We start from the raw sequence: 26249 nt of genomic DNA on the forward strand, positions 1-26249 counted from the left end.
ACTTGGATCAATTCCAAAATCTCAATGATAATGATAATTAGTTATCATTATGATAACTAATGATAATTCTGCCTAATGTAATAATTCAAAAAGATTTAAACCGTTGTACATTGTATTCATACATTTGAGTATCCAAATCCTGTGGCAGACATTATCACTGGCCATCGTTTTTCATCCTGGATATTTAGGATTCTTGGCGACGCGAGCTTCTAGTTGCGTGGTGGGCTAGCTAATAAGTTCGTCATTTATCAATGCCGCCGCTTGTGAGTGGGTTTCCAGACAACCCACAGCGTGGCTCGTAAGCTCTTCAGTCGGCGCAATTACCATGAGCCTTCGCACTCTCGTCCAAGCAGTACTCGAGCGAGCCAACATTCCACAAGCCTGAATAGTGTGCGGGATGCTGAAGTGTGAGATCTGGGAGCGTTGCCCTGCACATGGCTACAGGCAGGCCCTGACGGTTCTCCGGTTTCAGAACAGGACACCTTGTTTAATCCTTTGTCATACGTGACAATGTTATGATTGAACTGACGCAATCGTTATGGAAAAGAAATTACAGCCAGGCAGCTCACTCAACCAACCAGACTGGAGCAACAGCAGAGGAATGCGGCGAGATTCGCCCGTCACGAAACCATGTTGCGCATATTACACATTTGGTCTGCAGCTCAAGCTTTTGTTAGACATGCGTATCTTAACCTACAACATCATGGCAATGATGGTACTTCTCATCGTTCTCACATTTCAAGCAGACACAGGTTTCACGCCGGTGTCTGAAAACAAAGGAAGTGTCTTCCGGCTGTCTGGCAAGTGTAACGCCACATTCATCATGGCTTCAATTCCAACATGACAGGGTGGCCCACCAGCAGCAAAACAGGAACTTGAAGACGGTGCTTGTAGTTGGGCTCGAACATAACTGGGGCTGGGAACTCCTAAACCCGTCTGAAGCTTTTCTTATCCTTTTGTTTTTACGCATTTTAACCTCATCCAGCGTTTGGTTGCTTCTTTAAACTTGTAACAACCCGACTGGACATTTTAAGGATAAGAACCGCAGACACCAAACTCCGTGCAAAACTAGTGCCATCCAAATACAAAATTCGACATCTTTCATCACTGAGAAATGGATGGAAACCACCCCCCCCCCCTTTTTTTATTTATTTTTTTTTTTGCATATGTATCCTACACCAAGACATAATTCAGCCTAAAAATGTCTGCTTTCCTGAATTCATAATCAGAAATCTAAATAATAAACACAGAAGTCCAGACTTGCTGCCTCAGTGAGCACGGAGCTGGAGCTTCGCCAACGCAACCAGAGCCAAGGCTGGCTGGATAAAAATAGGCAAAAGCGCCGGCTTGAATAACCGCGTGGACGCGCTCATCTCGCGGAAGTCACGTGGGTCGTTGAAGGAGATGCTGCTCCGCAAAACAGTGATCGGTATCAGTGCCTGGATCTTTACTGTTTAGCCAGGACTCACTCTCTCACCACACATACAAACAGAGAGCAAATGGATCAAATGAACACCACGTACAAGTCTCCAGCATGCCAGTCGTTTCAATCTGGGACCAGTGTAAAAATAGTTCTCTTGTAGTAAAGACATCTGGATTTGAGCAGTCAGAAAAAGAAAAAAAAAAATTGGCGAAGAAAAACGCTTAAAAATACAGTATGTGAGGGGAAGGTGAACTCCAGGGGGAATATGTTGGGCAGTAAATGGATGACTCTCTCTCTCCGTGTGTGTGTGTGTGTGTGTGTGTGTGTGTGTGTGTGTGTGTGTGTGTGTGTGTGAAAATAGCTTGTTAGTGGCCCGTGGCCATCTGAAAGCCCATGGTTCTGGTGTCGTTTGAAATGCGAGCGGTGCGCTTTAAATAGAACCGCTGGATACGGGAAAGAGAGAATTGTGGGTCTTTTACAAAAAGGAAAGAACGAAAAACTGCACATTTCTCATCACCCATTTCATCTAATACAACGGTAAAAAGGAGAGAGACGTGGGCAGACGGAGACAGAGAGACATTTCGCTTATCTCTGTGGATTAAATTTCAGCCAAATGAATTCTAACAATGTGTAATCCATTCAACAAAAAAAAAAAGCATTTTTGTCTATTTAACCTTAACAGTATTGTACACTACAGAAATACGGTTCTCCACTTCAGTAATACTAGGATACTCATTAAACCTGGGAAGCACATTCAGGGTGAAATGTATTGTATTATTACAAAAATGACTTCTTTACTTTAATAAAAAAAGAAATTCCAGTCCTCATTTTGTCCATCTATAACTTGGATTAGACCCTGATTTTAAGAGTGTTCGGGTCTTGTGTTTTTTTTTCCCCCTCGTTTTTTTTTTTGTCGTCGTTGTTGATCGATGTGAGCATTTATAAATGACATTCTACAGTCATAAAAATCGAATTCGATCGCAAGCTGTGGCTCAGGATTATTAATCAATTCAAGCTGCTACTCGTACAGTGATCATTTATTACTGTGAATTTGCGCATGATGAGTTGCAGACTTGTGTGCAAATCATCTACACGTTGCTGGATACTATAGATATTTGTGCCAGTTGCAATAAATAATTGATGTAATTGGTGATATCAATCTTCAATCGAGCCCCTGTGCACTAATCCCGGCGAAGACATGCGAAAGAAAAACATTTCGCTGTACTTTCAAACGCCAATCCTTCTTTTTTACTGTTAACAATACGGGAGGATTAATAGACTCGCTCGCAAAGTACAACAAACACAAACTGAAGAGTCTATATGCACAGTGCCCTACATATTAAACCCCTAGTGAAAGCTTGAGAGAGGGAAAGTCAATAAACACATGAGAACTAGTTCACCTGGACATGAGACTCGGACACTCCCTTTCTCCCTGGCTGATTACGCCGTTACATATTAATGCTGCGCCTGATTATAGCCGCTATCACAGGCAAAACCGACAGTGATAATGAAGGGACACGGTGTCCATGTGCAATAAACACCTGAGGAATTTTAAAGGCGATTACACACGCGGACGTTTTAAACATGAGCGAGGGGGTCAGGGTGTTACGGGAACTTCGCGTATGCCTCTCGGCCACCTGCTCGGTCATGTCGCTCAGTCACGGTGAGCACATCCTCTTCTCCGATTCCATTTTCAGGCCTGGCTGAGATCGGGTTACTCGTGCCTGGCTTTATTTTTTTTTTTTCTTTCCACACACAGTTCATATGAGAGGTCCCCGTCTCAGTCAGCTGGATTCGTGAGTGAACTTTGAAGAACGCAGCATAAGGGCAAACGATTGTGTGACGAGCGACGGCCTTGTGATTGATCACGAGCACAGAAAACGATAGCGGGTTTATGCTGTGCTTAGTCACTTGTGCTCAGTCACTTGTGCTCACACTTAAGTCTTGAGGTCATTAAGATTAAATAACTTATCTAGTACAGGAAGAAGGGAATAAAATACAAATAGGGCATGCTCTTAGAGTTCTAAGGAAACGTGTGTGTGTGTGTGTGTGTGTGTGTGTGTGGGTGGGTGGGTGGGGGGGGAATAGGGGGTTTAGTGTTATGTGGCATGATGTGAATTTGGACTTAATTATTTTAAGCCACAGCAAAATTGCAAATTGTTATACATTAAAAGAGTGCTTTTGATTAAAAGAGTGCAATGAAGATACAAAATATTGTACAAAAGTTCTGTATCCTAAGTAACCTCTTTATCTTACAATAGCACAAAACTGCTATTTGCACCAGCGTGCACTCTCACACTTTATTATTATATCTTATAGAGTCCAAGCTCAATGTATAGTGGTATTTGTGTCTGTAATTGTGAGTGTCACCAACAGCTGGAAGCAAATTCCTATGTGTGTCATCACACTTGCCCATAAACCTGAATCCAGACATTTTCTTTTTAAATACTTGTTATAATTGTAATCAGTATAGTTTAAAAAAATATAAATAAAAAAAAAAGTTTGAACCACAATCTTGCTGCACACATACACTACATGGATAAAATTATTGGGACATCTGACTTTTCTAGCCACATGATTCTTGATGGGCACAAAATTGTACAGGATGCAATAGCATAAGATTTTCCCGTTTAAGCACGACAATGCCTCTGTCGCAAAATCCAGCTTAATAAAGATGTGGTTTACGTGGGCTGGAGTGGAACGTCAAATTGCATGCTATAGAGCTCTGATCTCAACCGTACTAAACACCTTTGGGATGAACTGGAACGTTGACTGCACCCCAGACCTCCTCTCTTCACGTCAGTACCTGATTTTACCAACACACTTGTGGCTTAATGAGCACAGATCTCCTCGACCACACTATATACTCTAAAAGAACATCTTCCCAGAAGAGTGGTGGTTATTATAACAGCAAATGGGAAGCAGACCGGGAACTGCAGACCGGGAACAGCGCTGCAGCGCTGCAGTTTCGAAGATGCTCTGACCCAGTCGTCTAGACGTCACAATTTGGCTCTTGTCAAACTCGCTTTCCTGCTTTGAACACGTCAACTTTGAGGACAAAATGTTGACTTGCTGCCTGATAAATCCACCCACATACAGGTGCCATGATGAGGAGATAAGTGTTATTCAGTCACCAGTCATAATGCTATGCCTGGTCTGTGTAATGGCCAACAACAGTGGGCGTTATAGTGGCCTGTGACTGATTTCTGCTTTGAACATGTTTCGGGGCTAAATTTAAATCTAGAAGCACCCCATACAACGAGAATGAAGATATACAGGAAATGTAGACATCCGCCGTAAGGTACAATTTCCACCCTTCGGTACGTTCAACTCGAATCTCTCAAGCCATTTGAATTTCAGCGTCGTAAAACAGCAACACGGAAAACGGCGCTATTCTACAGTCTTTCCACAGCCAGAAGGAATGTTTAAAAGATGAATGAATGGCTGAGCTCGGTCTATTTTTAAATCGGTAGTGAGACTGGGTTTCCAGAAAAGACAGGGTGGCTCAGGTGTCTCTGTGCTGTTGGAAACTCCAATACTCTATTCAAATGATGTGGGGTGTGTGTTACAAATTTATATGTGACATAGAGAAAGGAGGGAGGGATGTATAGTAGTAGCGTCAAGGGGGTCCCCCCATGATGGAAAGGGTGAGTAAAACAAAGGGTAACTCAGAGCAAAATCCCCAACACAAATGTGCTGCTCGCTCAAGTGTAGAGAAACAGAGCACATGAAATAACCCGAGATCAAGTACAGCGTAACATCTTTCCATGGTATAAACACACACACACACACACGCGCGCATAGCCCCACATGCACGCACGTGTTAAAGCGCCAATCATGAAAAAGATCAAACAAGACAACAGGATATAGTATGTGTTAGAACTTTACAAATTCGTCCTCATGTCTTGAGAGTCCTCAGTCTGAGTTCTCACCTTTGATTGCACTGTAAACATTTCCTGGGTGGAGGCAGATCTTCTGCTACAAAATACTACTACTACTTCCTGTCGACGTGTGTACTTCTTCAGAGCTTAAGAGCAGGGCCGGGGCAAATATGTGAAAATATGAAGGGGGGGGGGGTTTATATTACAGGTCTCATATTGCAAACATTACAAAATACTACATGTTTTCCTCATGCATTTGATGAGATATACTTATCGATGCGTATACAACAGCTACCACTCGGAGAGGGTAAAGGGTCATTCTACCGTGATGCTTAAAGCCAGCTTAGTGCATGGTGTGAAAACATGCTCAGAGAGATGCTTCCCGAGGCTCATCTGCATATGCGAGCTCTTAGACGTGTGATTGGTTTGTGCATGTGGACATCGGTCCCCCACAGAAAGCACGGTTGAAGACACTAGTGTTTAATCTATATTTTAATACATTTCATTACTCAAAGCAACTGGTCCATGCGTTTTTCCCCACCAATATTTAAGTCTTTCTTAATAAATCAGTTATTTTTTATCTTAGATTTTTTTTTTTCAGGCGTTTTGCAAGCAAATTTTCACGCAGTCTAGTTTAAAGCACGTCACGTCTCCCAAAAAAAAACATCTTTGCTAAGTTGTGATATGTTGCGATACGAGACTGACGTCCCTCCTGCAAATCCAAACAGAGGCTCTGTCCCGAGCAAGAAAAAGAAAAAAATGCACAACACGAGTCCTCATGGTTAATCTAAGAGTTCAGACCACTCAGGCAAATAAATTTCATCCGCAGAGAGTCGGGCGGTCTCGGAGAACTCGTTTACCCTCGATCGAAACGCGGCCCCGGTCCAATTCCAGTGCGCGTGGAGTAACAAGATCTTGAAATGGTCGTTCGCAGGAGGTGCTGCCGGAGACAGGAAAGCGGCGTGCGCATTAGATATGCATGCCTGGCCTGCGCTTTGTGTTCGTCTTATGACACTGATGTTCCATGACATGCAGTTTAAAAGCAAGAGTCCCAGATGACTGAGCTGAAAGCGCTGAAATAAGAACAAAAACCCAAGGCAAAATCCCCTTAGCATGTTCAGATCAAAGGAGACGATGCTCTCGACTCGTCTGCTGATTGATTATCGACTGCACACGAAACCGAGCGTCATTTAGCACCCAAAAGCTTTCGACCTCCTGGGAGTAACGTGTAAAGCGTGTTCTCGGTGGACAGGCTGATTCGTTTCCAGATCTTGTTTTGAACAGAGTGAAGAAATTTTTTTTTCGAAAATAAAAATGTTTGCGAAAAGGCGCATGCTTTCGAAGCGAAAGACAAGTAAAAGACATCTGGGAAGCAGAGAGAAATGGTGACCTCTTAAATGCCTGGTGATTTCGTTTCAAAGCTTCTCGCTGAATATTGTATTAAAGAATGCAGAAGTTGTGCTTGGTGACTGAGAGACTGATCATAGTCTGGCACATAGAAGGACTAAAACCATTAGGACTAAACATTGTTCATGCTCAGCAAAAAAAGCAAAAAAAATTTTTAAAAAGGAAGCAAAAGCCCACAGAGTTAACACCCAGACGTGCATAAATATATACGCTTCCTTCTTATGGACATTAATCACCGGGGCCCTGCTCGGACATGCTGACGTCTGCAGACATTTAAAGAATCAATGTGAGACATGGAAATTAATTATAACTAACTACCACCCTATCGCCACGTCTACAGCAGAATGAAAGAGATATCGCAGCGAGTTATCGATCGCCCCATTTCCTGTTCAATCGGCCGAATCGGCATCGACGCAATATCGAATCCTTTATGATTAACAGCTGCTTGAGCATTGCTTTTGTTTCACTTTTTTAAATCCTGACAACTGAACAAGCCAGACAATAGAATTGGCATTTCCTCGTCAGTTTCCTGCTTTCAAATCTGGGGGGGGAAAAAAGGGCGTGACATGGAATTATCCTTCAGCATGTGCACGGTGACACAATTCAAGTTTGAAGGGGGGGGTCAGAACTTTTATGTGAAATGTAGAATAAGAAAACATTTCAAAACATTACTAGAGATAAATAGATGTTTAAAAAAAAAAAAAAAAAAAAGAAAGATAGATAGATAGAAAGAAAAAAAAAGGAAAAAAAAAAGAAAAAACACGCCTTTCACACCAACTTGTCTTTTGAGAATGAACCAGAGCAAAAATTTATAAAAAAATCTTTGGTTCATTTGATTAAAAAAAAAAACAACAAAAAAAACGAGGAGCATGCAGAACCTAAAACAAACTTGTTAAACACTTACATTCATTGATCAGATGTGCAGCAATGGAAAATCTCAAACAAAAATCACAGAGAACACAAAGGCCCTAAATAAATCATTAGACAGCTATCGACTATACAATCAGTATTGCAAAACATTACCGTGCTGCAGCCAGCGTTTATTTTCTCCCTTTGGTCGCTGATCTGAATATCCCTGACTCTTCACATTTCTAAACCTCTGTCCTTTAGATCAGTTTGTGCCTCGCAGTTCAATTTAGCCGCTTTTATTGACAGAAAAAAAAAATATTATAAAATACCTGCATACCAAAATAAACCTTTATGTCTGCTTCACTTCCTGCAGCTGGGTCAGTTCTCTATTAGTGTTTGCCTGGAACAGAGGTGAGACTGATGCTCAGTCTGATGATCCTGAACTGGCTGTTTTGGTTTTGCATTCGTCAGATTGGCGCGTCGCCCCGCCGCACCGAAGACCACCCGCAACAAAAGGTCCCAATAAAATATGGACCGCTGCATATGTAAAAGAAATAAAAGGCCGTTGGAATTCCACGCTCTTAGTGATTAGTGCACGTTCGTTACATGATTTCAGCTCACCGTTATTCTGAAGACCCAGGGCAGATCTTCTGTTTACACCTACGTCCTCAGCGCAGGCTTTTCCTCTAGAACAGTAGCACGATCCTTGATGACAAAACAGGAGAAGAGGAATTGAGTGAGAGAGGAGATAGAGGGGGAAGTAGACAAGGGCGGAAATGAACGTGACCCGCCGGTTGTGAGTCACGTCTATGGTCTCGGCCATAAGGCTACGACGCACAGTAAAATATTTTGGAAAACAGAACGCAACATTGTTGTTCGCGGTCGCGCCACAACAATACGCCCATTCTCTTCATGTGGCTGGTGGCGAAGCAGATGTGTGGAGCTGTGCCAGTTTTACTCGTTAAGACTGGAGGAAGTGGGACTGCATCTACAAGACGTCCTGAAAATCTCCATACATATAATTAGACAGGAAACGAACTTTTTCTTTTGATGTCTTTTTACACTTTATATTAGATTTTTATTTTTTTTCCTTGATAGATACGACATCATTCATAATGGAAAGATTGGGAGGGCTGAAATAGACTTTAACAGGAAACGCACCAGGCACGACAATGCTGGCAAACTTATTAACAAAAACGGTTGTGTTGCGGATTAACCGTGACGCAGGCACATCCACAAACATCCACTGATGAAGCCACAACTGTTGTGGTGATTGGCACACTAAGAAAGTAAATTTAACCAACAAGCTGCGTGGGACAAATTTCACATGCCATATGATGTAAAAATGAAAATCAAGCAGCGCTGAAAGCTGGAAATGGGCTGGTGTTCTGAGAAAGCTTGCTGTCTCCTATGGTTTTTTTTTTTTCTTTACATAAATTTAAACAAACGACTTTTCCTAGGCGTCCTCGAGGCACTCGGCAGCTGTGGAAACCCATAAATCAGCCCCTCAACAGCTTCATGGACTTCTAGGTAAAACATCGGAAACCCCCCTCCCCTCCTCCAGGCTCTCTCTTGTTCTGAAAGGTGTCTTTTTTTAAGATAACTGTGCCCTTCTTTAACGGACCGAGGGATGACTGCGCTGTGAAACCAGAGCTTGGTGCACCCCAATCTGCTCGACACAAGCACTGACGAAAACCACGACCGTTAAAGATAAGTGAGAAAAACTTTCAAACTGTTGGCAAGAAAATCAGATCGAATCATTCACACAAATTCCAGAAAGACAGCTCTTGTGAAAATTTGCAATGCAAATTTTAACGGCAAGGAGGATCTGGTCTCTGTACGTAAAACAGGAGACGGGGCACGCCGAGACTTGAGCCAGTCAGAGAATCCTAACGGATACTCGAGGAAGCGATTTCTCACAAATGTCTGCTTTTGGTATAAAAGACACTGTTGTCACTGCTGGTTTTAGTTCTTTAATTCACTACAGAAACTACATGTCCACTATCCCTGAAAGTTCATTATTTCACAGGGCAATTGTGAAGTGACGGTATGGAACGTCTGGGAAAATCTGGAGAAATACATTCCTGCAAGCAAATTCCAAGATCATTAAATAATTATTCCAACCATGACATCTAATAGTATAGTTAATCTTCTCACTCTCACTCTTCTCACTGAGAGATGATTGCAGCCATGTCATTTGAAACACCACAGTAGCACTGGAAAATGTCCGGGAATAATATAACAGATTCAACTAACATCTAGCGCCCTTGATCCAACTGGTGGTTTTAATACAATTTCAAGACCAAGTCATAGTGAAGAAAGAAATAAAAAAAAATATCTGGAATGTCACAACCACCACCAAGTCCAGTTGTTCTTGTTACTCATTTGCATGCCTGAAATACCCTTATATCATCAGGAAGGAAGCTGCTGATAAAAATCTGACCCTGATTGGATTGATTCCAAAATGTCATCAGTTTATTTGTTGGTGAGAACAATACTATGATATAAATCTTAACAATATTACTTAAGACGCCCAATTTTGAGATCAAATCAAGAAGCTTTTATCGCAATTTCAACCGTATCTTCCTGACGCAGTACACTACATAAACACTATAGAGCCACATCACACAACATACAGTCGCAGAGCAAAGGAATAAAGTAAGTAACCTGGTGCAAACGGACAACACAAGACATTGTGGGACAGATACACAAAACACAGTAAACCTGCTGTCTGTTATACAGTACAACGTGCACGAGAGAACTGTAATAAACACAAAATGTAAAACAGCAACAGTCAAGTACGTGTGCAAAAACAGCATGTAAACATTTATATAGTTCTAATCAATTTATACTATAAAATGGGTGGTGCTGAAGACATGGATGTGTGTGAATTGAAATGAGTATAAGTGTGTGTTGGAGCTCAGATCTTAGATATCTAACGATTGTGGCCAGAAAACCGACAAAATGAAACCAAACTTAATCCTTTTCAATAGTCTTTTGAAGACTACTGAAAATGTGAACACTTTTGGAAACACAGTCTTTTATAGTGTTTGAAACACCATTGTTTATATTTTACACACTATGTAAAAGGCAAAAACACAAGAATTGGACTGTGGATGACAAAGAAACAGTGGACAGATTGGCATTTCTGGCTCTAAGAGAAGAACCTATGTAAGACAGAGAACGGGAGAGATGATGTTAGAAGACTGCCTCACACCCACTGTCAGACATTGAGGTGAATGCTTAATGGTTGGGGGTTGTTTTCGGAGTCCTTATTCCTACCAATCCATACTTTAACACACTGCAGCAAACTGGAACCCATTTCTCCATTCAAGAAGACAATGACGAGAAGCATACATCTAAAAACTGCTGTGGACTGAAGAACTACAGAAGAACATGCATGGCAAAGTATTTCAGCTGAATGTTTGGAGAATCGGATCCCCAGACTGTGTGTAAAGCTGTGATTCATGTTAAGGAAGCATTTTTCAATGAAAGAGTTTAAAATTGATATATTTTTAGATTTACACACACACACACACACACACACACCCACACACACACACACCCACATATATGGATGGTCAAAGCTAGTCTGCGTATCGGTAAAGTTAATTTTGTTGCATATAAACTGAAAAATGTGTCCATCGTAAAAAACAATAAAAGAGTAGTTAAATCTTTTTTGTCTAACATCTGTTTGTTTAAAAAGGCACCGTAATGAATGATGGATCTTTTCAGAGATTTAAATAAAATTAATTAGTTCAACTGAAAACATTTTACTACAGGCCTAAGGTGGAATATGAGCACAGACAAGCAGTGGTAATGGAAAACGCTCTCATTCATCAACGTGAACATTTTGTACAGCGGTAGTAAAGAACTGAACAGCGAGGGCACTGAGGTAACACTCAGGCAACGGCACTGTGTTAACTGTAAACACAAGCTTGCACTGTGTCAGTCCCAGCCATGTTCTCACACTCGCTAAGAAAAACAAATCAGGCCCATTTACATTAGGCGGTGATTCCCCCCCGAAGAAACCCGTGTTCGAAGCTGAGAAGTAGCAACGCGGCTGCATGAAATGTTTCCTCTCGGGATTAACAGTGAGCCTGCTGTTCTGCACACAAAGATCTATAGCATGATGAACTCCGTGAACTCGTGGGCTTCAATCTCCGAAGGCTCCTCCCATTCCACCGCCTCTTTGCCTCTCATCTCCGGCCCTGCCTCCAGCTCGGGGGCTCAGCTGACTCCACCATATGCTGCCAGTGCAAGTTTTTGACAGCTTCCGCCAGCTGAGCTGCTCCGCTTGCTAATGGAGCGCAAAAGAAACTGGATTTGCTGCCACTCTGAGCGTTTAAAAAAGGGCAGCAAAATTCGAATCAGCCAAAAAACAAATACAGTGCAAAAAAAAAAAAAAAAAAGATTTCCCTTTCATGTTCTAAAAAGGTCTTTTTTTTTCCCTTGCATCTTTAACGCACTACTATGGTTTCACTGCGTCAGCTTCTGTCTGCAGGGGAGCACAAACCACACTGGTGTTAGAAGCTTTCTATACGATGAGCTTTCTCCAGGGTAATCAGACCAAATGACGAGTGCTCGGGACCTCGTCACTCTGAATCACTACAAAGCCACAAGCCTCGACCTCGACGCACAAAAATATTGCGCCTGCCTAATGGAAGATGTTCAATTTGGATGCAACTGATTGGTTTAAATGATAATTGTATTATAATTGCCAGACTGAGGCTGCTAATGCTGAAGATCGGGGCACTTATTTTTCCCGTGGGCAAACCTTGAGAAGATTAGACAGCACCTCCCCATTTATTTAAACTGCTCTACAATAATGCTCTCATTCATGTCCTTAAAGGAGCACCTTCAAATATACACACACAAGGCCTGTCCATTCACAATGTGCCTATGTGTCCATGAGATTATATAGCCAATTTAAATTATCAAAATGTCTTTTTTTTCTTATTTAGTGGCTTCAAGATGGAGGGATGGCGGTGGAGAAGCCAGTCTGGCGCCTTAGGGGAGGGAATGGGAAGGGAGAAGACAGGAGAGAAGACGAGAAGAGGGGGAGCACTGGTCTGACAGAAAAGACCTTATCGTGACATATCGTTGCAGCTGAGCTAAAGGCTCAGGAAAGGCGATCCGTTCACCCACACTCACCTCTGCGCCTTACCCGGGGCAGCAGTCCAAGCTGTGGTCACAGTTGTGCGTATGTCTTTAAACTTAGCTCCTATATGCAACGGCACATGGCGGATTGGATTGCATGAATGGACCATGTGTGTACGGGCTCATAATACGCGTGGAAAGAATAAATCTCATCTTTCACTTCTGATAAAAGAAGTTTCCTTTTGCACTACTGTTTAAGGCATTTTACAAAGACATTTTGTTTATTACTGGAACAATGGAATTGTGTGCACTTTTACCGTAATTTCCGGACTATTAAGCGATTGAATTTTACAAAGATTTTTATTTTGAACATAAATAAGCCACACCTGTCTATAAGCTACATTGAAACTAATTAACTAATAGTCTACATTGAAACTAATTAACTTTACACAGGCTTTAACGAAAGACAGTGTCTGCTACACGGCTTGAATCTAAACAGTAGCCGACCAAGAAAGTCATTGTTCACCGTCTTCCTCCTTCCTTTCACAACAATTTCTCTTTTTGCACCGTTTTTTCCAGTTTATCTTTTGCCATCGTTGTGCGTTTAAAAATCACCATTGGTGAAGCTTTTCTCCCGATGCCGTGCAGCTCAGCTCAGTGTTTTTTCATGCCCGGTTGTTTTCAGCGTGACGAATGATTCGCATTTCCTGTAGACAGTCCGAGTGAGCGGCAGGTCAAACGTCAGAGGATTATCATCCATATTTATGATGTGGTGTGTCCCGATTCAGTGGGAGCGCATCTGATTAAATATAAAGAGTTTCATTGGTTCACCTGAACCCGTTCGGAAATTTCATTGGTCTAATGTTATCGGGCTCAGTTTTTTGGCTTGAAGTTTGTAAAACCGGGAAAAACACAGGAAAAATCCATAAATTAGCCGCTTTGTTGTTTAAGCCGCGGGGTTCAAAGGCGTGGGAAAAAAGTAGCGGCTTATAGTCCGGAAAATACGGTATACACATCCATGTGTGCACAATCTTGTGTTGTCATAAAATTCAAACGGAACAAAAACACCCCTCTAAAACTCCATTCTTTGCCTCTCATAAGCAGTAAATTGGATCAGTAGGATTCCTCACCATTGCTGTGTAAAGGCGGGTCAGGGCGGCTTGTTCCATTACACCGAAGATACTTTGCTGCTCAGGCAAAAGGCTGCATCAGTAAAAAAAAAAAGTGGCCTGGAAAAGAAAAAAAAAATCCCCACTGAGGTACCAGTCATCTGCAAAGACCCTGAAAGACCTTTAGATATTATGATTCACTCAAATCTACAGATGCACAGACTGGAGCCGCAAAAGCGAAAGGCACTGTTGCTTTCGTAATTAGCAAAGAGAAACCCTCATTAAACGCTTTTATAAAACACTGCTAACATTGTAAATCATTTCACATCCTTTCAATCATGGCCAAAACAAGCTATGAGGACACACAACTTGAGATGTCAAATTGATATAGTACATAGCGACATGAAACAGCAAACATGGCGGCAAAATCAAGTTCACTTATATGGAAATTCGCATTGTATTCCAACATTCAAATCAGCAATGCAAACCTGATCTCAGAACAGCTACAAAAAAATTTGAATACTTTCGAATTTCGGAGGGACTTATTTCCAATATGATTGCTAGTTGCAGTGATGTTAGCTGATGAAGATGAGCTACAATCTGGCTGTAAAAAATAATATTTTATATGAAATATCTAGTTGAAATTTCGTTTGTATTTTACAATGTGTTGATTTAACAACATACTTTCTGCATTGGTACCTAATGTATAATTGCAATAGGCTCCATTTGTTTTGTAAACAAAAATATGGAATTTTTATGGAAAATATGGCACAAAATTTGATTGATTTCCCAAAAAAAAAAAAAAAAGACCCAGTTTTCTCCCAATGGGATGTTCAACTTCACATCCAATGATTGGTGGAGTTATTCGATGACGCAACACAACCACAGCTAAGAAAAAAACAGCAATGGTAAAGTTGGACCGTGGTATACATCTCTCCGGTCACCCTACTGCAGCTGTTTCAGATAACTACAAAGGGTGGGATGTTCCTAGAACACACTCCTCTCAGCTCCAAGCATGGGCATCACACCCATACCCGAATCGTAGGGCAAAAAAGTACCTACTTGCTATCAGCTATCAACCTATATTTCGGAAATAGATTCAGAAAAATCCTCAGCGCACCCATGTGCGCATTTAGGTCCTGTTCAGACCCCTAGAAAAGAGAAGCCAATGGGTGCCCTTCACGGATCCCGCGCTACAGCTGTGTTTCATAAATTAGTCTCTGACTAGAGAGACGTAGCAACAGGTGTCTGCTCGGCCGTGGTGCTCGAGTGTTACTCACACGCTGAGCTACAAAGATCAAAATGACCACACGAGTGTTCCAGCTACTTTGCTATTGGCGGGATTGAACGGTATGTTGCCCCCATGATCCCCACCCCCCAGGCCACGGAAGCGCAAGCACCCGATGCCCCACAAATGCTAAGTTGATAAAAGTGTGCTCTTTACACCCTTGATACCTCAGTGACCCCTGCACTAGGAAACTCTCCAGCTGCAACTAAATATCAACTGCTACTGATTCCTAGAAGCTGGAATCGGGTATATCAAAAATAAGGGGACACCATGGGCATTCTAGTCAACTGCAAATAAACAAGGTCAGATGTCTGTCAGAAAAAGGTACCAACTTATGATTTTACAATGACGACAGGGATACGTCCGAATTGTAAAATTTAAAGTTTTTTTATGCGGCAGACAAACTCGTCACTCGTCCACAAACCCGCTGCAACATACATATAATGTACACATTTACATACTACGGTACTGGAAATTGTATATTGTAATTTGTTACACCATTCTTTTAGACTCCTAGGTAGGCTAGGCCAGGTCTCGAGTTACGATAGGTTCGAGTTACGATGGGGTCAACGACTCCCTGCACTTATAAGAAAAAAAAAAAACTTGAAATGGGAGGGCAATATCAAACGTTTGATGCAAGAGGACCTGAAGAAGATTAATGCCCTCACCAAGATACACTAATATGACATAATATTTGCCCTGTGAGCATGTTGTTTGCACTCTGCATACACCTCAGGCTTCTCCCATTGCTAAGCGCAACAGGCTGCTGCACAAAAGGGCATTCGACTTTGGCAAATAGCTAAAGTCGATCGTGAAATGATTGTTGCCTTTTGCCAGTATTTCCCGTATGTGAGAACATTCCATAAGGTGCTATAATATAAATTCGCCCAATAGCTGTGGACACTGAAACACCACCTGTCCATTTAGCTTCGAGGTCTGGCAGTGATTTTAATGGTTTGAGGTCAAGGCCCTATGCAGGCCACTGCTCTTCTTCCATGCTAACCTTTGTCTTCGTGGAGCTTTGTGCAATGGGCTTCTGTCATATTGAATCAAGTTTTGGATTCTTAGTGCCAGTAAAAGGAAATTGTAATGCTACAGCATACAAAGACATTCCATACAACTGTGTGCATCACTCTTGGAATTTCTGAAAAGGCAGCTGCCAGAAATTATCTTTTTGCTCCTAAAGATATTTTTCCAATATATTACAACAATAAAGTCAGTTACTCTTCAATGAAAAGGCTTTAGTCTTGAACGCAGTGTACCGAAGCCAGAACGGCACATTGTTCGAGTCGGCGGCTAAATTGGAGCCTGCTTACGGTAAATGTGTATTAAAACACACATCAGGGGCAGGGCCTTACGAGGCAGCGAACTCCAGTAACTTACAGCGCTCCATTTGTGTGGGGAGTCTGATTTAAAGGAGACAGATGACATTTATTCCAAAAGTACAAGGTTTCTACTTTTCTGGCCAACCACATAGCCTCTCGCTCATGCTCCTTGGCATTCGCGGCACGTTCCAGGAAGCTGGCCAAGAGCGAAAAGTGAGGCATTTAAAAGAGACGGCTCTGGAAAAAGAAAAAAAAGACCAATGGAAATAAAAGGATCGCATGACAAGAAAAAAAGATCCAGAGTGAACCGAATGAGATGATTCACTCTGCAATGACCAAAATCAGCATGAGACCTCAGTGCCCTGTCTGCTGAGCACATGGAGTTTTGGAGAAGTAGAGCAAGGGATAGAAAAGTATTTTAAGACATCTGGCATCAGCATCACTGTGTACATTACAGACTGCGGATCCAGAATAGCCACAGCGGCTCTCAACTCTGTCCTAGTTTGGACTCTTTGGTGGAATGCTGTATGCAAATGAGACACAAACTCTCCACCTCATAAAATGTCATGGCAGGCCACATGAGACGTGAGCGGCACAGGACCAGTTGTACCGCTGCGGTCGTAAATTCCATGTGTGAAAATACACACTGACTCAGCAGAGACGGAGGGAGAGAGGGAAAGAGAGCAAGGAGAGAATGTGGGCCAGACAGCAGGCAGGAAAGGGATAAAGGGAGATAAAAGTGAAATCACTGTCATGCTTCAAGAAACGGATAGAGAGACAGCGATGCCTATAATAAGGCATGAAGAGAGAGAGAGAGAGAGAGAGAGAGAGAGAGAGAGAGAGAGAGAGCGAGTGGAAGCATTTTCCAGGGAATATGAAGCTGCTGCTGTCCATTTCACACCAAGTTTTCCAAATGAACCACTACTCTCCAAAAAAAAAAAAAAAAAAGCGGTGCACTCACAAAGCAACTAATCAGAAGTGTGATTTCTTTATTATTTCACATCCCTCTGGACACCAGGGCTGTTTTCAATTAGACTAGAAAACATGGAGAAAGTGATGCAATTCTTGTTTGTGCTTTCACGTTCCCGCCATCCCTCTCTCAAACCATTAAGCATGAAGAAACTGGTGGAATCCAAAAATTCCTGAATGAACATTACAGGAAAAGGTTTAAAAGTTGGATCTTTTCACACCAAATGCGTTTTGAGAAATTAGGTGCTGGTGTCATTTTTCTTTATCCATCCCAGTCCTGGTGTCTGTGAGCAAAATCAGGCATGATGTCTGGAATAGAAAATTGTCTCTCTTCTGTCAATCACAGATACGATATACAAGTCGTTACTGGGCATCTGTGCGCTTTTGTATGTGGAAGAGGGTGAAAAGCGATTTTCTAGGGGAGTATTACACGACTCCTCTGTGACACAGCAGGAAAAGCAGCTTGCAAAATGAGGTGGTGCGCTGGCTTCACGTGTGCCAGAACAAAACCAAGTACAAGACCAAATAAGGCAGAAAACTGTCAAGAGAGATTTATCTGAATCACTCTGAAAAATAGTAGAATTTAAACGGATTCTTGTTTTGTTCCCTAAATTGTGGCTGTTTCCCCAAGAGTTTGCGATTTTAATCGTAGTAACAACATTTTCTTGTGTGAACAAATGTGGACCAGTGTTTGTGGGAAAATGCCTCCAGATCGAACAAAATGTCGAGTTAAATGTCTTATCTTTATGAGGCTGCATAATGATTCCCAAAATTGGATTGGTATTGTCTAAATCCACTGGTCTCCAGTGGACTGGGAGGGGGGGGGGGGGAATCGTGGAAAAAAAGAAAGTGACAGTCAAAAATTATAATTTTTTATTATTCTTTCTATCGCAGTGCTGGTCAGTTAAAGTAATCAGGCTTCCCACCACATAGCACAAAAAGGTCAAGTCTGATCAGTCCAGCTCAGCTCGTATAAATACTAAAAGTGTCACTGATTAAGCACGAGGTTGGTTTTAAATATAACACTGATGTATATTAATAGATAAGCACAAATATCAGTCGGTGCACTAGGGTTAGGGTAAATTTATCTTATTCTTTCGGCTTCTCCCATTAGGGGTCATCACAGCGGATCATCCGTCTCCATACCCCCCCTGTCCTCTACATCAGCAACCCAACTACCTGCATGTCTTCCCTCACCACCTCCATAAACCTCCTCCTTGGTCGTCCTCTTTTCCTCCTTCCTGGTGGCTCCATCATCAGCATTCTCCCACTGATATACCCCATGTCCCACCTCTGAACATGTCCATACCACCCCAATCTCGCCTCCCTCATCTTGTCTCCAAAACTTCCTACATGCGCTGTACCTCTAATACACTCATTTCTGATTCTGTCCATCCTCATCACTCCCAACAAAAATCTCAACATCTTCAGCTCTGCTACCTCCAGCTCCACCTCCTGTCTTTTACTCAATGCCACCGTCTTTAAACCATACAACATCGCAGGTCTCACCACCGTCCTATAAACTTTCCCTTTTACTCTTACAGATACTCTTCTATCACAAATCACTCCTGCTATCACTTTTCTCCACCCACTCCACCCGAAACCTTCTTTCCAACTACTTTCCAACTTCTTCCATAATTTATTCCTCTCAAAATGTTCTGTTGCTGAACTGTATGTTGGCTGATAAGTAGATACACACCAAGCATCGATCAAAAGTTTTGAACAACAAGCGATCGATTGGTGGATTTCTGCGCGTTTGACCTTTTTTTACCCGCTCATAAATAAAAAAGAACGACTGATTTCGCAAAATGGAAATACTTCAGTGAAATACAGATTCACGAAAAAGCTACTCAAGTACAGTAAAAATTTGTATTCACTTTGTTACTGTCCACCACTGGATAGAGGTACCGATACTTCTTATTGAAACCTGTACTTTATCGATACTGTTATCGATGGCGCACTCTAGAATGTGGTGCAAAATGTCCTGGTGTGAAAAGATGAAAATTTCAAGATATTTCATTACTGCTGTTTACAAAAGCCTCTGAGCAAACAAAGGCACATGAACATTTTAAAAAAAAAATAAAAAAAAAAGAGAGAGAGAGAGAGAGAGAGAGAGAGAGAGAGAGAGAGAGAGAGAGAGAGAGTGAAAGTGAAAGTGAAAGAGAGAGAGATTTCCTCAGCATACCACAGCACAACATATTTGAACCGCATGTGCATAGGACCACAACAGAATGTAATAGAGAATTTGGCCTCTTGAGCGATTACGCTAATACATAGTAGTGACAGCCATATGACACTACTGTTTTTTCCCCGGGTCATCCTCCCACGCGTCGCTACGGTGAATGGGCTGCTCCTGGGTGTCTGAGACCATGTCTATGTCTCATTCCTCACTGTCGGTAATGCTCCTTCAAGCCTAGCATATTTAGATATACATTTTTAAACCAATGTGGTGTCCCCAAAGACAGCACTAACTAAAGACCTATTTTATAATGACTGTTACGTGATGGCGTGTTTCGTTTGTAAATTAGTTTCGTAACGTTTACGGTTTTGTAAGCGGTTCAACGTTATCGTCATGACTGGTTTCACACAAACACACGCCGCGCATGGGCATCGGTATCAGAAGTATGACGAGCAAACGTCGGGCACGTGACATCGTTCAGGGACGGAAAAATGACGAGCAGCCGCTTCTAATTCACTATTCAAACCGAAGTAATAAGGAGATAAATCAGTAACCGTTTTGTTAATCCTGAAGATTATTGGTAGTCCTGTATTGACCTAATTACATACCGGTCCATCTCTAGTCTGTGGCAGTTTGTCTAGCCAGAGCAACTGGTGTCTTCCGTAGTGAAAATCCCAACATTTTTTGGATTGCCCAAGAGGTGCTTAAACTTTAACTGGCTATCACCTTTTACTTTTCTTTTACCACAAGTAAAGCATGCAATCACCTCATATCTAATCAAGAAAAGGCAAAAAGGTGGTCAGCCAACACACACATTTTTGTCACTGGTTGATCACAGAGTGACCCCTCAGAGTGGCTCTTTGAATTATCAATTTATGAATTAATAACTCTTAAGGATAAAGATTCAATTTTGATAAGCCACCAGGTTCTATAAAACTGAGCTGGTAAAATTTGAAGTAATATATGAATATTTGAAATTAAGGAGGTGGTTCCACTGATTTCAACACACACTGACTTGACAGAACCTGAGAAAGCGTGCCGCCTTCCTTGACTTATAAACAGACATCGACTTCCATAAACAACTTCTCTGGTTCGTGCCCAAAGGGAATTCAGAAGGATCGCAGCTTCCATTATAAGGCCTTGAGGCTGGAAGGAGGATTGTTAAAACCAAAAATAGCAGGCTTTGATTCCAGGCAGCTCGCTGTCCAAGAATTAAAGAATTACAGTAGTTAATCCCAAGAGTTTGAGGGTAAGTGACGCCGTCTGCACCACCCCCACGCAGGATAAAGCCAGCGTATGCCTCACCAAGCCAAAGTCTTGTGCCATCTGGCACGAAGAATCCTGTGTGTAACACCATGCACCAGGAAAAGTCCAAGTGCTCTGGCAGGAGCTACTAAAGCCTGAATCTCCCCAGAGGTAAATCAGCTGCTACAGAAACACACATCTCTCTGGGTAGAAACACAATGACCATCTGCTGGCCCAAAAACAGCTCACTAACAGAAAATAGAGGGCGGCTCCACCCGAGGGCAAACCTGATGGAACTTTGGCGAGACTAAAGCGAGGGGTTCCTGTTCAGTGCGGAAGGAAAAAGAGGGAGAGAGAAAAATTAGGAAAGAATGAAACTGTGTGTGTGCTGATCTAACTGGGTCCAAAACAAACAAAAACAAAAAAAATAAATAAACCCCCTGTTGCATCCTGTTCTCAAATGCTCTGCCAATTTGAATCTGTTCTCTCATAGGGCTTTCGAAATGAACTCGGTTCAACCGCAATGCACATTTTAATAATGCCATTTTGGTCTGCATATCCATTGGTTCTCCCTTTTCTGTGCAGACAAAATGGCTCCCAACACAGGATGTCCTGGCTTTATCAGTTTAGATCCATTAGTGATGTGATCTGTCATAATTGATCTGCCTCAACTCCTTCTCGTTTGAAGCATCCGGCCTCAACTCTCCAGAGTGCCTAATTGACAGAGCAGCTCTGTGTTTAGGAGACTGTAGCAAGCTTGAAGCTCAGTTCAAGTTCCTCCGAGCACAAATAATAAGCGCAGTCTCTCTTGGTCCGTCTTGAAACGCTTCAAATAGGATAATGGCTTCATGAACACAACTTTGACCTAAAGCGCCATTTAGTAGAGCTCCATATCCAGGGTACGCAGAGGACACGGGTCGTCATTTATTTATTTTTTTAAAAGGTATAGACAACGTCATGTATAATATGATTACACTTGCTGAACACGTCGAGCTCTTAGAATGAAGGGTAAATGCTTCAGGACTAAGACATATAAGTGTCAAATTTACCACTGAATTATTCTTTTTTTTCATCTGAGCAACAGATACAATGGTAAAAATTTCAGTCACATTTACGTTAGTCAACAGCTTTGTTAAAAGATTATCCAGGACATGTAGTGCTATACTTTGTTTACTGTTAACGATGCATTAACGCAGATCCATCATTAAGCTGAATCCCAACTGCCACTGCCAACCAGCAGTTCCTGACTGCACAGGTGACATTATTAAGCCGTGGATTGTATCCAAGCGATTACATTGTGTATCGCAATAATTTTTTTTTTTTTTAGATTTTACAGATAAACTATAAACATCGATAGAAATCAGCACAAGCCCACTAGCGAGCGCAGATGATTAGCACAGACATGAACCTGTAGGATCCTCAGAAATCTCAAGCTAATGCATTGCATGGCACTGGACTCATTTTGTCAATCTTGTTCTTGCCCTTTCTTTGGCTCACTGCTTCTCCTTGGAGCAGGGCCTGGTCACTCGTTCTCCTTCCTTTACAACCCCATCTGCTTCGAGATTCCTGCCAGTCAGCTATAACGACATCTCTTCAATGGGCATCGAACCCCCTCGAGCGAGGATAAAATCAGCAGGGGGCCATTTGGTATGCTATAACATGACACTAGAAATGTCTAGAAAGTGTGAACTTTCACTTCCTTCGTTCGCTTAGTTTGCTGGTCAACCACAGCGTTGCTAGGGTATAAACAACCAGCCTTGTAGTAATTACAGAGATATTTATGTCACCACAAATGTGTTTCTTATATTCAGCATGGAGGTACTTTCCACATGGTTGCTGATAACGGAAGGTGAAAGAATGAGAACAAAACATATTCTGATCAGCGAATGGAGTCAACAAAGAACTTCCATATTGTGTTCGAATGAACTTTAAGACTTGCTGCAGTGTTCGATTTCACGTTTGTGACATGGACGGCATGATAAATAATTCAGGCGTGGCTGTGTTGTGTCTATATGTGCATTTCAAGTCTTGAAGAACTTGAAGCTTTCTTGGCCAGCTCCCACTAACTACCACATATGCACACACACACACACACACACACACACACACACACACACACACACACCCACACACAGTACAAAGAGGACATCACAAGGATCCCATGCCTCGTCTAGGTCTAAGGAGTATCAGCATATAAAATTACACCTGATGAAAAGAGCAACCTCCTGGCGACTTCATTCAAAAGAGAGACGTGCTGAAGACACAGGGAACTTTAAACAACAGGAACCCATGGTGATAGTATCACTTTCTCCAGATGGTGACCTATCTCCTCTCCCTTACTTCCATGGCAAGCCAGAGCAGATCAGCCTTCTCTAGGGAGTGGCAAAAAAAAAAGAGGGCAGCGGTCGGAAAGGACTCACTTACTCATCAAGAGCATGTGAAAAGAAACAGCGACGCATCTCCCCTGAGCTCAAAGCTGTTAGTGTTAAGCTTTGAGGAGGATGAGGAGTACGATGTGTCATAATCAGACCAACAATGCGATCCGAGTGATTCATAAGGCATAATTGTGCTTTTCCTTTCTCTGGTGATTAAACATGAAGCGTTAGATTTGAAACAGAATTCCGGGTTTCTGACTACGGCAACATGTTGGTAAACAGTCTGTGAACGTGAGTGAATGACTTCAGAAGCGTGTGACTCAGGCGTACGCCTGCGAGCGAGGCGGATATCGGAGCTTGTTTGGGATTAAATAACGTTGATACATCCTGTGACTAGGCGCCGTTGTATCACATGGATCTACAATAACAGGGGAACTGAATTGGAGCAGACGCTGTTCAAAGCTTGCTGCTTCCAGGCAAACAAAGTAAAGAACAGAGAAAAGAGCAACTTTAAAAAAAAAAAAAAAAAAAAAAACTAATATCATGATAATATTTATAATCTATAAAAAAAACAGGTACTAGTTGCAGAGTTTTTCTATGGTTTTCTTCTATACACACGTTTTGATACAACATTGTTTCTATAGTAACACTATGTAATCCAAAGCCATTTTCAACACCAGGCATTACCGCATGTCCCGGGTTATCAGATCACCAGGGACAGCAGAGACACTGAGCTGTTCACACCTGGCTGCATGAATACGTCTTAGGTGACCACCTGCATACAGATTTCATGCCTCTTTCTAGCTGAATGACAGTCCTGCACATTTATTACGTCAGTCTTCCGCTGCCAGACGAAATCAGTGTCGGGCAGAGACGCTGTAAGTGTTTTAAAAGCTGAATGGGAAATGAGATAAAAGGATCGAATAAAGCTATGAAAAGCAGCTGCTTTCTTCACTGCTGTTGGAGCCAGTGGTGGACAGTAAATGTAATCTGTTGCTGTACTTAAGTAGTTTTTTCGTGTATCTGTACTGTAAGTGTTTCTGTTTCGGGGAGACTTTTTTGACGTTTCGAAGTCAAATACGTTACTTTTTACACAATTACATTTCCTTTTATATTTATGAGCGGGTAAAAACTTAACTGGTCGGTCACGCAGGAATCCACCAATCAGGATAAAGCATGCACTTTGTTTGAAACTTATGATGGCGCGACATATTGCCGAGAGGCATCCACGTAAAAAAATATAAATAAATAAATAATTAAATGATCGATCTGGGGAGGGTTTTTTTTTTACCGCTCATTTGCATGGTCGTGTCGATTATTAGATCATGTCACGGTTGAACGAACCTGCTCGGGACTCCGCCCCCTTACTCATACGCTCAGAAAGGAGAGGCGGGGGGGTGGGGGGTGGTGGTGGGGGGTTATTGGGTGACGTCACGTCATTAAGGAGAGCTGAACCCGAATTAAGATTATGGATGACAACAACAAAAAAGGTCTGACCCCTTAGGGGTCCAATTCAGAAAAAAAGGATGAAAGAAGTAAAGCGGAAACGTGCAAACGATAAAAGGTGTGTATGCATCTCATCTCGTTTTAAGGCGGTAGTATAGGCAAACGCATTTAATGCAATAGGCTGATAAATGTATATCACTTCGGTTATGCTGTTGCCCGCTGTGCCTTTACGCATAGAGCAACGATATTTCTTTTAGCTGCAAATTATCATTTATAGTATGTAGTTTATCATAATGTGTTTAGCAATTAAACAATTACAGCCTAATTAGTCTAGTTGGATTGTAGTTAAACAGCACTTATTAACCTTTAATCGAGGTGATTGTACTGATTAAGTCCTGCACTGTGTTCATTAGAGGGGAAATCTCCTCTAAGGGAGTGCAGCTTTAAAGGTCCATTTAAAAGACATTTTTAATAAGGAAATAGATGTGTGTATCTTATGAGTTTGATAAATTGTGCACAATGATGTGAATTTAATTATAAATGCATTTAATGGTGATATTTCTACATGAAAGTGAGCTCTCAGAAATGTCTCAGAATCTGGGAGTTTTTTTAAATAGCGAGCGATTTACCCACACTACCTTTGCGGATGCATCAGCGTGCATTAGCTTTCACACTACAAATGTGATGTGGCAATGTGTGTCCCAGGCCACGTCCTAATTTGGTGTCAGGGATCAACTTACAGTGTGTCTCCGAGGTGCACTAGACCCTGTTCACAGCTGGACTTCGCTCTGACCGATGCTTCAATCGCCAGGTGAGCACGGGGCCTACAACAACAACAACGGCAAAAGTAAATATTTTTAAAAAAGACCAGATTTTTCTTAATCAGGAAGAAAAAAATGCTTTCTGGCTGCTATAACTTTAACAAACTACCACTTTTAGTCGTTGACAAGCCGGTGTTAGAAAGGAAACCCTTCAGGAACTGCTGTTATTAAAAAAAGAATCCATGGTTTTATCAGTAACTCAGGGTTGCCAGTGTCGCGCCGCTCCACCGCTGTTTATTTTACCGTAACACCAAGCTCTGTTGTGCGTTATTCATTTCTCCAACTTGTGAGGTGCAGATCGTAAAGCAGCGACACAACATTTAGTCTCCTGTAAAGACAGCGGGGCTCGTGGGTTTTATACATCGCTGAAGCACGGTGTATGAAGTTCACGAGCAAACGCGCCTATTTACAAAGTATGCGCTCACTAAAGTACCCATTAACGAGTGCGTGTTCATTTAAAAGTAACTGACCACACAGTCCACAAAGAATGTTGAGAGGGAAAAAAAAAAAAAAAAAAAACAACAACATTTTAATGTTTAATCTCCCTTTATGTAGCTTTAGGCTTCTGTAACACCATGTACCATGTACTACATTCTATAAATGTCATGAACTGGAATGAACTGAAGTAAGAGAGACTCTGTGAGAAAGAGAGAGAGAGAAAGAGAGAGAGAGAGAGAGAGAGAGAGAGAGAGAGAGAGAGAGGGAGAGAGGGAGAGAGTGTGAAAGGAAAGTGGAGTTACTCCAGGTCATTCACAATACAGGAACACAGGTTCACATATCTCCAGGCCTCTTTCCAAGGAACGAGCCAAAGTTTTCTCAGAAAGCACAGGGA

At 42.0% G+C, this 26249-nt stretch overlaps 2 long non-coding RNA genes across 2 annotated transcripts in view; one reads left to right on the plus strand and one right to left on the minus strand.

The window, feature by feature from the left end:
- Positions 1-25547, minus strand: part of LOC310726390 — a 106898-nt gene extending 81351 nt beyond the window's left edge. Inside the window, exons 1-5 of the long non-coding RNA XR_014533713.1 lie at positions 25527-25547; positions 25337-25420; positions 13791-13889; positions 8182-8265; positions 7898-8097 (exon numbers count right to left, since the gene is read on the minus strand). This is a non-coding gene — a long non-coding RNA (uncharacterized lncRNA). The remainder of the gene's footprint in view (positions 1-7897; positions 8098-8181; positions 8266-13790; positions 13890-25336; positions 25421-25526) is intronic.
- On the plus strand, positions 1158-10893 carry LOC310726411. Its single transcript, XR_014533746.1, has 3 exons — positions 1158-3086; positions 9021-9090; positions 9160-10893. It is a non-coding gene; the product is annotated as an uncharacterized lncRNA (long non-coding RNA).
- Positions 25548-26249: the final 702 nt, after the last annotated feature.

Source organism: Silurus aristotelis (genome assembly GCF_946808225.1).
Source record: "Silurus aristotelis genome assembly, chromosome: 5".
Taxonomy (NCBI): Eukaryota; Metazoa; Chordata; class Actinopteri; order Siluriformes; family Siluridae; genus Silurus; species Silurus aristotelis.